The sequence below is a fragment of the Oxyura jamaicensis genome, chromosome 4 (assembly GCF_011077185.1).
Source record: "Oxyura jamaicensis isolate SHBP4307 breed ruddy duck chromosome 4, BPBGC_Ojam_1.0, whole genome shotgun sequence".
NCBI classification, from domain to species: Eukaryota; Metazoa; Chordata; class Aves; order Anseriformes; family Anatidae; genus Oxyura; species Oxyura jamaicensis.
Genome location: NC_048896.1, coordinates 32,150,736 through 32,166,532, shown reverse-complemented (window position 1 = coordinate 32,166,532; position 15,797 = coordinate 32,150,736). Strand labels below are relative to the sequence as shown.

The window sequence follows — 15,797 nt, the reverse complement described above, 5'->3', positions numbered from 1 at the left end:
TTGCCAATCTCCTCATTGCAATACAGCATTTGCTACCATTCCAATTCCTCTTCCCAGAGTTAGTCACAAAGTATCAGAAACTCCCTAATATTTTAAAAGTTTTTGTACTTGGTGAGACAGAAATCCATGTCAAAACAACAGCAAACAATAAAAACAAGACAAAACCACTCTAACCTCAATGGGATTAGGATAATCCTATGGATAATCATATCTCTCTTCCAGGATTTAGTCTTTGCAAAGCTGAAAGAGATGGAATTTGAAATGCCTATCTGAGCTTCTTCCTTTTTTACTTTTTTCAAAATTTAATCCAAGATAAAGTACAATTTAGTTACACTGGTGCAAAGTTTATCTAGGAGAATCAATTATTAATTGCATAATTAGAACACAAAGAGTTAAATTACTGGAGATTAAAACAAGAGCATTTAGAAAATAATTAAAACAAACAAACAAACATACAAACTACCACGAGAACAGAAAGAAAATGTTCCTGGTGAAAATTATGTTATTTTCCTTTGAATTTGGTTTGAATTTGTCTTCCTATGTTTCCCTTTTATAACTGTATATTTGGTTACACTACGATAAAGAATAATGTTATAATTTATGCTTATAAAGGAAAGAAAAAGATAAAGTTTTGGGCAATGATTTAAGCAGTAGCTGAGAAATACAGCTGAATTCATGCATTTCTAGGGTATATCTAAGTCATATAATTCATTCTGAACCTGACATTTGCACAAGCCCATCAGATAACTGAATTCAGAAAACATGAATGAAAAAAAGAAATATCAGTTTTATCGAAGGCAATATTGCTGACCCTACAAATCAAAAAGTAATTATTTGTCTGTCTCTTTTCCATCACAGGTTTGGCTAAGAAACAAAACTTTCCAAATTAATTAATTAATTAACCATTGGTATTTTCTTTAGATATTTTGCTATTTCCTTCAAATGAATGTATTTTGTCCTTGTAGATCACAAGCTTTGCCTGTTCGTTGCATTCAGCTAAAAGCACATATTCATGAGTGAGAACAGAAAAATTCCTTTCCATCTCATCCGCTTTACCCCAGCTCCTTCCCCCAAGGACACCAAATAGCAAAGCGTTTCAACAGTAGTACAAGAAATGCCAGAGCAAGGCCTGGTATCACATTGAAGAAATATTCACAGAAGATTTATATTGGAAGAGTAGGACAAGAGGTAGCAAAAATTATAGCTCTAGCAAAGTTGGCACTGTATGTTGACTTGCTTGCCCCAATACCTGTTCAGAAGTAAAGAAAGGTACTGAACAAATGCTATCTCTTTTTTCAAAAGATAAACTAAAAGGCACATAGAAAAAAAAAAAAAGGAAAAAAAAAAAAGAAAAAGAAAAAGAAAAAAAAAAGAACCAGAAGAGAACAGAAGCAATATTTTTTTCCTGCATGCAGCAGATAACTTTTGGAAGAAAGCAAGCCCTCTTCAGATTGATACAATTCCTCTTTATATTCCCTTTTTATGTAGCAGATATGCCAATGACGTGCTGAATGGCTCTATCTAATCACTGAAAATGTGAGACTTTAAATTATTTAGAGAGATTTTGAGAAGAGACAATAGTTTCTGATTTAGTGAAGTGCAGAAAGTAAGACAGAAAAACAATTTTAATAATTACTTTATTACAATAAAGAATATGTAAACTTGATTTTGGATTCACTTCCTTCTTCTTTTAAAAGATTATTGTTGAAGAAGATTTTATAAAGGATGAATATTGGAAATTTAAATGGAGATTTTCTGCCTTCTTTTTCCAATACAACCAGCACTCAAAACAATGAAAGATGGAAACTTGCTTAAAAGTTGCATGTCTTAGCTGTGGTTCTAGGAATGTGAATGAAGGTACAGAGAGGGATACTGAAGACATGATTAATGTATTGGCAATGAACAAACTCCTAGCAATGAATGTGGGTAGAGAGCACTATTTCTTATGTTCTGTATTTATAATATGTATGAATATTTTAGCCTTTATAATGTCAGATGTCAGTGCCTCCACTCGACACTCACTCAGCGAGGTGTAAAGTACTACATCAAAATGTCGGAAAGACTTTAATTCAGGGTGGAGAGATGAACTGTCCTCTTTCTTCCTCAGACTTCTAAATCTCACAGTCAAGCAAAGAGCTCAGCTGTCAGACATGCCGAGAAATAGTAACAGAGCACAGCATAAATTCCAGCTGTGTTTTAACTAAAAAAAAAACACACACACAAAAAAAAAAAAAAGGAAAGAAAAAAGTGAGGGCCATAAAAATGAATTATTTACAACAGTACTGACAAATGTTGAAGGTACATAAATTTCTAAACTATCAAGCAGTGTAGTAAATTAAGCATATTAGTTTCTGCATTCAAAAAATATTCTAATACGTGGGTTGGATCTGATCAGCAACAAGTAAATGCATTTTTTTCCTCAAGTGATTTGATATTTTAACTAGTCTGCTTACCTTTTTTACTCTATTAATAATAATTACTCTATTATCACCTTTATAGTAATCATCTCCTTTGTAGTAATCACAATATCTCCTTTGTAGTAATCACAATATACTAATACCATGTAGCCTAATTCAAACTAATACTTTTGCACAATTTGACTGTGCAATTTAATTTCTATATGGATTTAGAACTTATAATCTTTAATGTCATAGCATCCAGACTGGAACATTTTCAAAAGGAGTTGCCACTGATACCATTAGCAGTGAAGCATCTAGTAGTTTTGGGGGGTCTGGGTCTAAATTGTCTAGATCTGCTTGTAAGTCTTCAATTACGATCAATACATTATGATTGATAAAACTAAAAAAAAAAAAAAAAGTTAAAACTAAGCTGTGATTGATAATTTTCTCTTTTAAAATTGGCCGAGTGTCCAAACTGAGACTGAGACTAGAGTATAAAGAGATTTCCATTTTTAAGTTCAATCAAGAATGAACTTTCAATGAGCTTTTCTCCTGCAGATAACAAAGAATGTAGCTTATAGGAGGCACTTTTGCTGGGTGAGCAGGACTCCCAGGGGCCATAGCCAAGTTTTAGAGGTTCAACAGTTCCTTACCTTAGAGCCAGTACACAATTATTAATACAGACCACAAAAGAAGGGGATGCTTAAGAGAAAACATATAATGCATGTCTCGTTTGGTGTTTTAAAAACAGGAAGGATGTTCTTGTTTTCACTCGTGAACATGTGGAGGTTAAAATACGAAAGTTTTGTATGTTTTAAATGTAGTACCTCCCTGAGCGTAATGACTTCATGATGTTGTAAAAAGCATGCACTATGAAATGAATACAAGGGGATGCTCCTTAGTACTAATCATCTTCTAATTTTTAGAATGTAATTATAGCAAAACAAATTATAGTTCTTATAATTGCTTATTTTGTACCCACAACAAATTTAAACCCAACCCTACTCCAAAACTTTTCCATTATGTTCATTAATCTTCTCCTATTCATTTCACACTTACACTTATCATACTGAATTGCTTTCCAGCTGTGAGCAGAGTACGTTTCATACATCAGAAAACTCTTTTATTTTCTCAGTTGAACTAATAATTTAAAAAACGTCCAACCAATTTTCCCGTTGTGCAGCCGTTCAGGCACCAAAGGAGCCAGCATTCTTTTCAGCAGGGCAGCACAGCTCCAACCAAAAATACAGTAGACAATGAAGAGTCTTATCCATGCTTAACCACAAAGTTGCATCTCTTGAAGAGCTGCTTATAAATTACCCTGCACAAAACAAACAACTTTGAGCATTACTATTTGCAGAATAAAAATTCTAAAACCAAAATCTAAAGTCTTTGCTTCCTTAAAAGCTCATGCTCTACTGCCTGTAGAGTTGACAGAATTAGCTTATTTCTGCTCTACATTAATTGTTTTCCAAGAAGTTGCTTAAAAGGCAAGAGCATGTAATCCCGGCAGGGTAACAAGAGGCTCAGGAGAGTCCTAGGAACAGTCCAAGAGTTGACTGTTCCGTATACAGTGCTAATATAAAAAATATAGATCTTATCTCATTTTCCAGCTGACAGCAGTAGCTTATGCAGCAGCTGGAGGGAAGGATCAGAACTCTCCCAGCAGCAAAGAGGATGAAAGAGGATTAATTTTTGTCATCCTAATTCTTTTGGATTTTCATTCTTACTTTCAACATATACAGAAATATACTCCAGAGAAAAACAGATGGGCCTGAAATTCATTGATACTGAGTTCTGTGAAGGTATTTATTGTAGCACCAGGATCCTAGGCCATGGCTAGCTCGCCCATCACAGTGTGCCACTGACGGTAACATTTATTTACCAAGGGAGCAGTAAGGTACAGCCTGTGGAGCAGTAAGGGTGTTGAGGAGCCTAAAGGGATTATGCCACCAGTATGTCCAGGGAGAATGAACTGGCAGCACTCCTGTCTCTGGTGGCCCCTGCCTGTGGGGCCCGGTCGGGCTTTGCTTTGCACAGCTTCTGCCTTCTCCACTGAACTGTCCTTGCCCCAGCCCTGAGGTCTCACACTTCTACCTCTCCCTTTCTATCCTCATCCCACCTGGGGAGGGTGGCGAGTGGCTGGGGCTGCTGAGCTGCCTGCCAAGGCTACACCACAACACCAAGATATACTATTCCATTTCTAAAACTGAAACAAGAACGGCTAACCGATAGCATTTTATTTCTCCCTCTCCTTCCAACCTAACACATTTTTTTTTTAAAGTGTGACATTTGATTTTTTTTTATTTTATTTTATTTTTTTTAATCAAATAAGAAATCACAGTAGCCAGTGCACAATCCAAAGTTTTGTCATATGCTCTCACATCAAGGAAAAACTCCTGGCTAGCCTCCATCCTCTATTCAGACAAACATGTAAATTGCTTTACTCCGTTCTGTTCATTTATTTTAAAATATTACATACAGCATTAGTTTTACAGTTTCAGATAAAGTAATTCTATTATATTCTTCAGGGCTTTATGCTTGAGAAAGACAGAATTGTTCGATAGGCTTCATAAACTTGTGGCTCTGAAACAACCAAGTGTTTTACATACAGCTACTGTACTAACATTAATATCTGGTTTTATATGCTATTATTCTACTTCAGCATCCATATACACACCAGAAACTCAGCACAGGTGTCAATAAATAATATTTCCAGAGGCAGAAATGAGCAACACTCATGGCTCACATCAGATGTCAGCAGTAATGCGATGCTGTCACCATTCTGCTGCCCTTTTTCATGCTGAGCTTCCCTTTAATGTCTCTGCTAAACCTAATTGAATGTGTCCTGATTTAATTTAATCTGGGTTGCCCTCTATCAGTAACTTTACTGCCCCTGCTCACACTCTATATTGATCTAAAGGCCTAGATGTACAAGTGATTTTATACCAAGAGAAAAGCTGTAGCACTGGTTTGGGAGACCACGTGTTCCAGTCCTGGCTGGAATAGAGTGTTGGTGAGACGGCAGACTGTGGTGTTCTACAGCCCTATAGAGAGCTGGATGAACGCTGAACAGTCAGAAAAAGTGGATACCTGGATTGATGAGAAGCAAATTCATTCATGTGTGAGAGCTGGATGGATCTAGCATTCTTGATTTAGACAAGCAGTTGGGCTAGGCATGAGAAAGTAGAGAGCACTACAGGGCGGAAGCTAGATACACACTTTTCCATTGTATGTAGAACTGAAGGGACGTGAATTAATTCACTAAATGAAAAATTAACTGTTTGAAACGCCTTTTTTTTCCCCTGAAAAAAGTCCCATTCTGACATAAAGATGGGAAATACTATACAGAGCTTCCTCTACCAAGGAATTTATAAATGAATTAAAATCTCCTTCTGGAGTAACAGTATATATACTTCTCTTATTTTTTTAATACCTCACTGTTTATAAATAGATAAATATTGCTTTCTTCTTGGTTATAAAACCTTTGGGCTAAATTCATTCAGCAGTTCACTCTCCACTGAAGCTACTTTCCCAACCTATGTTTTGAGATTTGGGTTTTGTTTTCAGGATAAAATGTAAGAAAAAAAAACACTAAGTGAAATTCCCCAATACATTTTTTTGACATATTTGTTATTTAGCCAGTGGTGTGCAGCTTCTAATTGTTGATATGATAAACATTTATTGTATTTCAAGTTCAATGAGTGTTCAAGGCTACCATAATTGTTTAATATAGTTCTACACTATATACCCATCATGAGAGAAGACCACGGACTTGTCTCTTTAAACTAACAGAAAGCAAAGTCCAATGAAAAACACCCTAGCTTCAAGCACAGCTGTCTCCATGAACTTTTTTTTTGCCAGAAAATCAATAGAGAGCTGCAGGGGACACAGCAATTGAAGAACAGCAGTTGATGGGTCAGTCAATTAAGTAGCGACAGTGAGTAGCAGCAGCAGAAGGCAGGTACCCTTTCCATGGTCAAGCTCAGTGTAATGATGTTGAGAAGCGTTGTCCCTGATAAGGTTCTTACAATCATACAAAAACTATATTACAGATTTTAAGTCTAATGGATATATAATTTGTCTTATGCGTTTCTATAAAATGACTTTCTACTTCATTTACTAAGGAAAAATCGATTTTAAAAAATCAGTTTTGTGTAACTGCTTAGAACAAAAACAACCAAAATTAAACTTCGTGATGGGATTCATTTCATATGACCTCTAAAAGTCGATTATTTTGTTTATATTGCTTTAGCTACTTCTAAGCCAATGAGATCTACAGGCAGCTCCAAGGAATGATAGAACCCATTCCTACATGGGGCTGCTCCATGCTGTGTTCTGCAGATGCAATATGGACAGGGACGTTGGCACTGAAGACACTCCATATAAATACAGGAAAGCAATCCCATAACGACACTGCTTAGTTTTACTCTCACAGCTTGACTCATCCTGATGAAAAAGCCTGCATTTTAGATATATGAATCCAGTATAATTTTGCTTTTCTCTAAAGATGAAGATACTTTTGCATAAAATATAAACACTTTAATTACCTATATGGAATTAAACAATGGACATATAAATATATAAAGTGAGACAAGGGTTTAATTAAGTTTACTATTAACTGTTGTATAAAGAATATAGCAAAATATTACCGACTTGTTCTACAAAAAAATAATCAAAATCATACAGCAATCAGAAATAACTGATTCATTGCACAGATGGGTAAGACAGCTCATCAACTTTCCCATGACTCTCCCCCTCTCCAAAATTCCTGAAATATACTATTGGAAACCTTAACATGACTGCCTGTCTTCTGCAACTTTGCAAGAACAACAGGAGCAGACAAAGACTAAGAGAACAAACTCATGGAGACAAAATTCACATGCACCTTAGTAAAGCGCTGACATTTAATAGTACCTCTGATGAGTCAAAGAGAATATTGAAGTATTGACCTTTCCATTTAAATCTTTAGCATGAGGACAGTATCTAGCCTTTATGGTAAATTTCAAAATTACACTTCTACTCCTGACTTCTTCCTTGCATCTCTCTTCGCTCATTACTTAATCATTTAACTTCTGCCCTAACAAGTACAGCCACTTCATAATCAGGAAGAGTCTAGCGGAATAATTAAAAATGGAGGTATACACAGATAAGTGTATACAGTGTACAGTTACAGTTATTTCTGAGGCTTTACAAGTATCAATAAATTATCTATGATGGCATAACTTGAAAGAAAGAAGTGAGGTCAGAACGTACTCAAAGGCTTTTCATTCTAAACAGATTCCTAAAGCATCTATAGGGGAGGTTCAGGTTGGAAATGCGGAAACATTTCTTCTCAGAAAGAGTAGTCAGGCATTGGAACGGGTTGCCCAGGGAGGTGGTGGAGTCATCGCCCCTAGGGGTGTACAAGGAAAGGTTGGACATGGTGCTTAGGGACATGGTCTAGTGGGATATATTGGTGGTAGGGGGATGGTTGGACCAGAGGATCTTGGAAGTCTTTTCCAGTCTTAATGATTCTATGGTTTGACAAGAAAGAAGACAGATCCTGTAAGATAAAAGCTTATTGGATATTTGTCCCCTAAACATTTCCCTAAAGAGATAAGAGGACCAGCTTCATGGTACACGTTCCTAATATTTCATGTAACCTTGCATGTTTTACCATATTATTCTGAATAAAATTACTACAGTACCAAAGTTTTATGCATTGAAAGCAACACTTTCTACACACAAGCCAAGAATATTTACACATGAATTCCACTGCCTGTCACTGAAAAAAAATAAAAAAATCACCTCCTTTCATGAACTGTACTTCACTGGAAAATAAACTAAAATTTGGGATCTGTTCAAAATACTACAGTACCAGTCTTGAGCATGTCTACAATTGTATGAAGAGTCACAATCTTGCTGGAAAACAACATAGCTGTGGGAATTGTACATTACTCTGAAAATGTTACTGTTTTGAGCAACTGCTCTGAAAGTTGGGTGCAGCCTTTTTTCCATGATACTTTTCCTTGATTACTGTAACCCAGTCATGATAGAATCATAGAATATAGAATATTCCGAGTTGGAAGGGACCCATAAGGATCATCAAGTCCAACTCCTGGCACCGCACAGGTCTACCCAAAAGTTCAGACCATGTGACTAAGTGCACAGTCCCATCTCTTCTTAAATTCAGACAGCCTTGGTGCAGTGACTACTTCACTGGGGACCCTGTTCCAGTGCGCAACCACCCTCTTGGTGAAGAACCTCCTCCTGATGTCTAGTCTAAACTTCCCCTACCTCAGCTTCACCCTGTTCCCATGGGTCCTATCACTGGTGTTCATGGAGAATAGGTCACCCGCCTCTCCACTCCCCCTCACAAGGAAGTTGTAGACCGCGATGAGGTCTCCCCTCAGCCTCCTCTTCTCCAGGCTGAACAGGCCCAGTGACCTCAGCCTCTCCTCATACGTCATCCCCTCCAGGCCCTTCACCATCTTCGTCACCCACCTCTGGACACTCTCCAACAGTTGAATGTCCTTTTTGTACTGTGGTGCCCAGAACTGCACAGAGTATTCAAGGTGAGGCTGCACCAGTGCAGAGTAGAGCGGGACGATCACTTCATTTGCCCTACTAGCGATGCCGTGCTTGATGCACCCCAGGATACGGCTGCCAGGGCACACTGCTGGCTCCTATTCAACTTGCTGTCAACCACAGCCCCCAGATCCCTCTCTGTGGGGCCGCACTCCAGCATCTCGTCACCCTGTCTGTATGTACGGCCAGGGTTGCGTCGTCCCAGGCGCAGGACCTGGCACTTGCTTTTGTTAAACTTCATGCAAAAGAAATTAGCTTATAGTTAATTGAAAATAAGCAACAGTCCAGTCTATTTCACACTACTTTCACTGCCTTTTAGAATATACACCCCCTCAGAACAGAAAGTGCAATTTTTCCTTCTTTCACTTTTATGCTGTTTTCTGAACATGCATTAAGTATGCTTTAAGTGGAACACAACATATCATATTTTAAAGTTCAACATTTCCCACTCAAGTCTATTACTTCTTTCAATAGAAGTATTTGTAAGTACGTGACAGACATCCAGGCTTTGCTAAACTTTATTCACATGAGAATTAAAAAAGGTTAATTACATCAAGGACAACTCACATGAATAGTATGTAGATTTTTCATCTTTTTTTTTTTTTTTTTTGAGGAAGAGAAAAGCTCTCTCTATTCTTTTATCAGAAACTGAAGGCCAGGGTTGAAATAATCTGAGGCTCAATCAATAAATACAATAAAGGATTTACTGACACACATCTGGGGAAAGGTAGCTTTACTGATATAACTGACGGGTTGATGGCAGATTTACTAGCTGTGCAGGATTACAATAAATTTGACTCTAGCTCAGGGCAAATCATGTTAAGAAATACTGCCGTGTCAAAGAATTTCTCACAGATGTCCCTGTTGTATAATGGCATGTCACCCGAAAATGTTATATTCTCTAGTGACCTATTCCTCATCCAGATGATGAAAGAGTCTGATTAGTATTCCTTATTTAAAAGTGCCATAGCATTGAAAAATGTCTTGATCGTCTCACATCGGAAAACAGTAAGTACTGAATTCCACTTTTTTTGAGGTTTAATATATTATTCTGGAATGTATGATATTACTTATGTAACACAATACTGTGATTTCTGAAAAAGGCAGGGAAATACTTCTTTACTTGGGATTCCAAGATAAGTAAGTAACCTCAGTTTCTCTACAATCTGCTCAACTTCCCACCTCTGTACTGAAAAGTTGTTCTTGAATACTGCTAATACTGATTGCCTAAATGCAAATTTCGATAATCATCATACCTAAAAACTTTTAAGGAAAAAAATCAGCTGATATAAATCACTTAAATTGCAGTGAAAGCTATGGCTTTATTTCAGTTAATGCCAGTTGGAAGTTAATTCTCTGGTTTCTATCTAGAATATTAATAACCTGAAATGGCACTCCGGCAAAGCTTATGCATATATAATTTTATGTGAACTCTTCTTGAAGTTAATGGAAGTTCATTTGAATTTATCTACACAGGCACAAAGGTGTTTAGGGAATGAGTATCTAAGTCCAAAAATAACAACAATTATTGATGAATGAAAACAATGAGCCAGTATAGTAACATTCTGTGGCTACTTTCATTGTTATTTATGAGTTTTCATGTTAATTTCTTAATAAAAACAATTAATTCTCCACTGTCTCTCTCATTCAAGGTTTAATTATCTGTCATACTGACCATAATGGATACAGCCAGTAAAGGTTCTCTCTTGTGGTAAGACATATGTCTGTAACAAAATAAATATCTTTCTTCCAAGAGCAATTTTTCAAGCGAAGAAGCATAATTAAAAAAAAGCAAAATGTTTCTAAAAGCTGCAAAAAACATATATTAGAATATTAAAGCAACTACAATCCCAACTGATTACTGGGAAGTAACTCAGACAAGCCTGAATTACTGTAAGGACAGATGAACCACCACTGCCACAGAGTTCACAGGTTGTATAATCAAAAGATCAGATGCTTTTACAAATTTTGCCATTGGAGAGAAAGGACAGAACTAATCCTCCTTTATATCAGGTCTAAACCTTGTGTTCACAGAGTTCAAGAATTAATTCAGACGCTATTCCTCTTCATTGAATACTAAGGAAATTAGCTACATATTTAAAACAAGTGTTCAAGTGCTTCCCTGACTAGAAATGGACTGAAGAAAATGTTTATTCATTTTTCTGAAATGGGCCTGGCATGAAGTTAGCTCTGCAGAGCCACTCTCTAAGCTACCTGACTACTCAGCGCAGCAAAGCACTTACTCATCCACACTTGCACACCTCCACTGGTCAGGCTCTACTAATGTTTATGCAACAGCAAGGGACAAGAAATGATAAATTCTAAATAGTGACTTTACCTTCAGATTTCAGGAAGTAAAGTGATGTCCTCTACTACTACTACTACTGATATTCATATATCAGTTTAACAACCAATTTTTGACTATAAAAATTTCATTGTGAATTTAGTGGGGAAAATAATTTTGGTCAAGAACTGGTAAGAATGCCTCATTTTGCAATTTGCCTACAATGTCCAGCAACTGCAGTTTACACGACACAACTTCACAGAACACCTCAGAAGTTCTACAACACATGATATGAGGACCAAATCAACCATTGCAGAAAAGAGAAGAAAAGCTTCTGTAGATCCCCAGTACACTGTCAGAGCCACTGGTGAAATGAAATCACAACCTGGGTTGAAACTTACTTTAAAATTTATGTACGTATTTATCTTTAATGCAAATTTGAAACACAAATTCTGCATTCAGCCTTGGGATTTTATTTCTGATTGAGAAAAAATGAAAAATGCACTCTTCCAGTTCTGGTTCAGACACAGGGAAGAAATTCCATTGATTGTGACAGTCTGAAATAGTTAGCTATTACTTTGAGCTGAAAGGACAGTAGAACTCATGAAATTCCAGTGATATAAATCCTGTTCATATTTGAATCTGACATTGTAATTAACATTAAATTAATCATTAAAAAATGACTTTTCGGTTTGCTTTAAGCTTTGCTAAAGCCAGAGCTTCAATCACAATGAAAATCTATACAGATTTCAAATACACCTGTCTTAATAATGTACTTTTATCATGTTTACATTAAAAATGCTTTACTTCCTACATTTTCTTATCTAGTTTAAAACGAGAACCTTTTTTGGTGTGGTCCAAACAAGATACTTTCTTTAAAGCACATGCTTATATTCTGATCACCATCCCGTTTTTACAGAGTAGCAGATGAACAGCATAGAATTGGTATAAGATGTGTTTTTCTCGTTTTCATACTGGTAGTCTCTTAATTGGAAGCATATGAAATGTTGCAAAGAAAAAAAAAATAGTACAACAAGAAGCCCTGTGCAGGGCTTCATCCAAGATATTTCTTATATTCCACACTATCTCCTCCTCTCAAAAGTGGCAAAACAACACTCTGCCACTACCTTAAATTTGCCTTACAGATTGCTCCAATTACTTTCTGAAGCCTTTGTGTTAGTTCACCCTCCCGCTGTTGATAATTTAGTATGAACATGATCCCCACCTGAATTCTTGTTGTTTCAAAACAGTCTGGCTTCCTCTCAAATCTCTTTAAAAAATCTGTTTCTTACACAAATAGATCAAATGTCTGGAAAACGGTTGCCTGTAGTTTAGTTTTATATTTTATAAATCTATAGTTTTATATTTTTCTCTTTGATGACATTAATATTCATGCTATTTTAATCATATTTACATTTGAAGACATGAGTTTAAGTGCTTATCAGGATTATTTTTTTCCTGAATGCTAGATTTTCCACTACAAAGCTTAAGGTGCTATTCTAGTAAATGAATTTTAATCAATGGAAATGCATTTTAGATCAACATAGTCAAATGTAATGGGAAAAGAATGCTCTCATGAATTATATATTTTTTTTGTTAAAGACAAATGTGGAGATATATGTTGCATGTTTGGGTATGTAGCTGGGTATGAAGAAGAAATCACAAGTTAGATTCCTTCTGATTAAGCCATTTTTCTATCTGACAACTGTCAAAGCCATCCCAGAAACCCATGAATATTAAAGTGCTGTTCACTGGCACATTTGGCATTTTGAAGCTGGGTAAATAGAAGTCATGAAATATGAAAGGAGTGCCCCATGTCATTTTGTAGAAAATGTTGCCATTAAGATGATGTATGGGAAAACTCACACCTTCATCTTCTGGGAGTACTATACTATATTTTCTGTATTACTTTGCTTCAAACACATTACTAGTGGTTGACATTCTTCCTTCTTTGGCTGAAAGATCTTTATGAAACATATTATAGTCAAGATTTTAAATGCCTGTTAATATTGATATTTATACTTATCTAAAACAAGTGGATATTTTAACTTATAATGAATTTCTCTGCTGAATGAGCATTCTAATGCAGTTGTTCTTCATATCTACACATACCCAAAGTCATTTGGTTTGTTGTAAAAAATCCTACGTTTTCCTTACGATTAAAATCTATCACAGAATACAACAATAGTAGGGGATGTTTTTAGTTTAATCTATTGAATTTCAGATTCAACTTTGTCTATGTTTCAATTCTCCCTTTCGTGATGGGCAAAATTACCAGAAAATACAAATTCTCCTAAGACAACATACTTACTGTTCTTCAACTGGCAAAGTCTTTCAGGAATGCAACACTGTTCCCGAGATTTTAAGAATACACAAATCTTAAGAAATGACCTTGTCTGGATTATGCAACTAAACCTGTCACCCATTCCATAACATGAGTTAAACACAATAATAGGACCCTTAATGCAAGCAATTTGCTAACAAACTGGATGTCTACTTTATCATTCACACATTTACTTTATCTTAAATTCCCTTACCAGGATTCTTTGGATTTACATTTAGATGCATTAAATGCATGTGCCTGGCCCTGAGAGCAACAGAACCCTACTCTATGGGGCCCGGCTGTCCATGGCCAGGCTGGCCTCACAGCTAATGTATTCTAGATTTACTTGCTTAAACCTAAAACACTAACAAAGGTTGCCATTATTACCAAGACTAAGGTGTGACTTGATAGCAATTTACAACTATGTAAAGCAGAAACATATCTTTGATGAACACATCAACAAGAAATGTCCTTAAACTACAGCAAGAAACATGGTTAGGTCATGAGAAAAAAATATTCTGATGAAACTCTAGAGTCTGTTGCAAACTTAGTAATTAAGCAGTGTACTTCTGTGTAATTATACTTATGTACTTAGGAGAAGAGACTCCTAAGATAATACTGTGCAAGAAACTAATGTTCACTAATGCTCCTCTGGTTTTTAGCCCTTAAAAAACCAACACTCTGATTTTTAATCCAACTTTGTACACTGTCCTCAATAAATAATAGGATTCACAGGAAGCCTGGAACAATACCTAAAGCTAAAATATAGAGAAGCTGTTAAAATTCAACTTAAAATACTATTGATTTAAAATAAAATCACTTATCTCTTTTTTATGTCTGTATTGCAATGCTTCATTTCAGGCCTCTTTTGAGGTCCAAATATATTCATGCTCCTTATTTTTCTTCTCAGAGGAGGGTATGAAGTAATTTAAATCATGTTTATCCATAAGAGGATTTAGCAGCTTATCTGGCCAATGCTTCATTGGTTTTTCAGATAAAGAAAAATCTACAGGTTATTATGTCCAATGTAAATATCTGTTTACAGCATCTTACATATAAATTAACACTTTGAAAAGAAAGGAAATAAAGATTTCAAGTTGTTGGGGCAGGGGGATCTGCTTTTCATGTTATACCTTACAAGCATCATTCCAGAGAATGAGTTTCAATTTCATACTGAGCGAAAAGAAACTTCCTAAGCCAGCCAAATATTGGGAGTGAAGATATTTTTACAAAGGGAACTGAACTTCCTTAAGCCACTGCACATAATAAAGTCTTCAAAATCAAGCTCTATCCTACCACAGTGAAAGCAAAGAACCACAGCAAAGTGGTGCTGTATTGCTAAGTACTACTAGTTCTAGTGTTCTTTGCCAACGTTACTTCCAAACATGAGACGTGTTCTCACTTGAAGTCTGTATATTGACCTGAGCAGCAAAGTTCAGATGACTGAATAAAGTTGTGAAAGAAAATTTCTTTAAACTTTATTTGCCATATGCGATCCATCTTTCTCTGCAACGTCATATCCTTGGTGCATCTTTGTACACACATCACCTGTGAGCAATTATGCAACTGATTGTGTCTAGCAGATAAAATAAGTTTTTAAAAGTTCTTATTCAAAACTCAAAAAAGTGCCTTCTAAATACGTTCTGGGGAACATCTGCATCCATAACCTCATAACAAGCATTGACTAACTATAATACTATCTAATTATGACATGTATCCAACCAATAAAGAAGATGAGATATATAGATATGCAGAAAAATGATATATAAATATATATTTATAATATATATTTTTATATATTTATGAATATATATATATATATATTTAAAATAATGTCAGTTGCAGGCCATCCCCAAACTCAAATAAAGAGAAACACAGGGTATCATCTATGGCGATGGCTTCCTCCATTTCTCTAGGCTTGCTTGTATGAATCAACTTATATCTGTGGTACCACCCCGTTCTGGAGCTCTCTAAAGGAACTGGCCTTCCCTTTGCCCCACAACACACTTTTACAGAGCCTAACTCTGAAGCACTTGAGTCTGAATAAGCCAATAGCCATCTTCAGACATGTATGAAACAAGCCAGCATTTCATAGGAAGCCCTGTTAGTCAATCTCATATAGCAGTGCTCCATTCTGAATGACCCTGGCCATACAACTCCATTGTGAGCAGTTTAAGATGCTCATAGCTGCCTTACCTTGGAAAATCCTATCCACCTGCTC

The 15,797-nt window shown here is 36.1% G+C and overlaps 1 protein-coding gene across 3 annotated transcripts in view; it reads right to left on the bottom strand.

Annotated features, from left to right (window-relative positions):
* The window catches only part of GALNTL6 (polypeptide N-acetylgalactosaminyltransferase like 6), a 452,994-nt gene that overhangs the window by 335,347 nt on the left and 101,850 nt on the right, over positions 1–15,797 (bottom strand). The gene's annotated exons all lie outside the window — the stretch shown is intronic.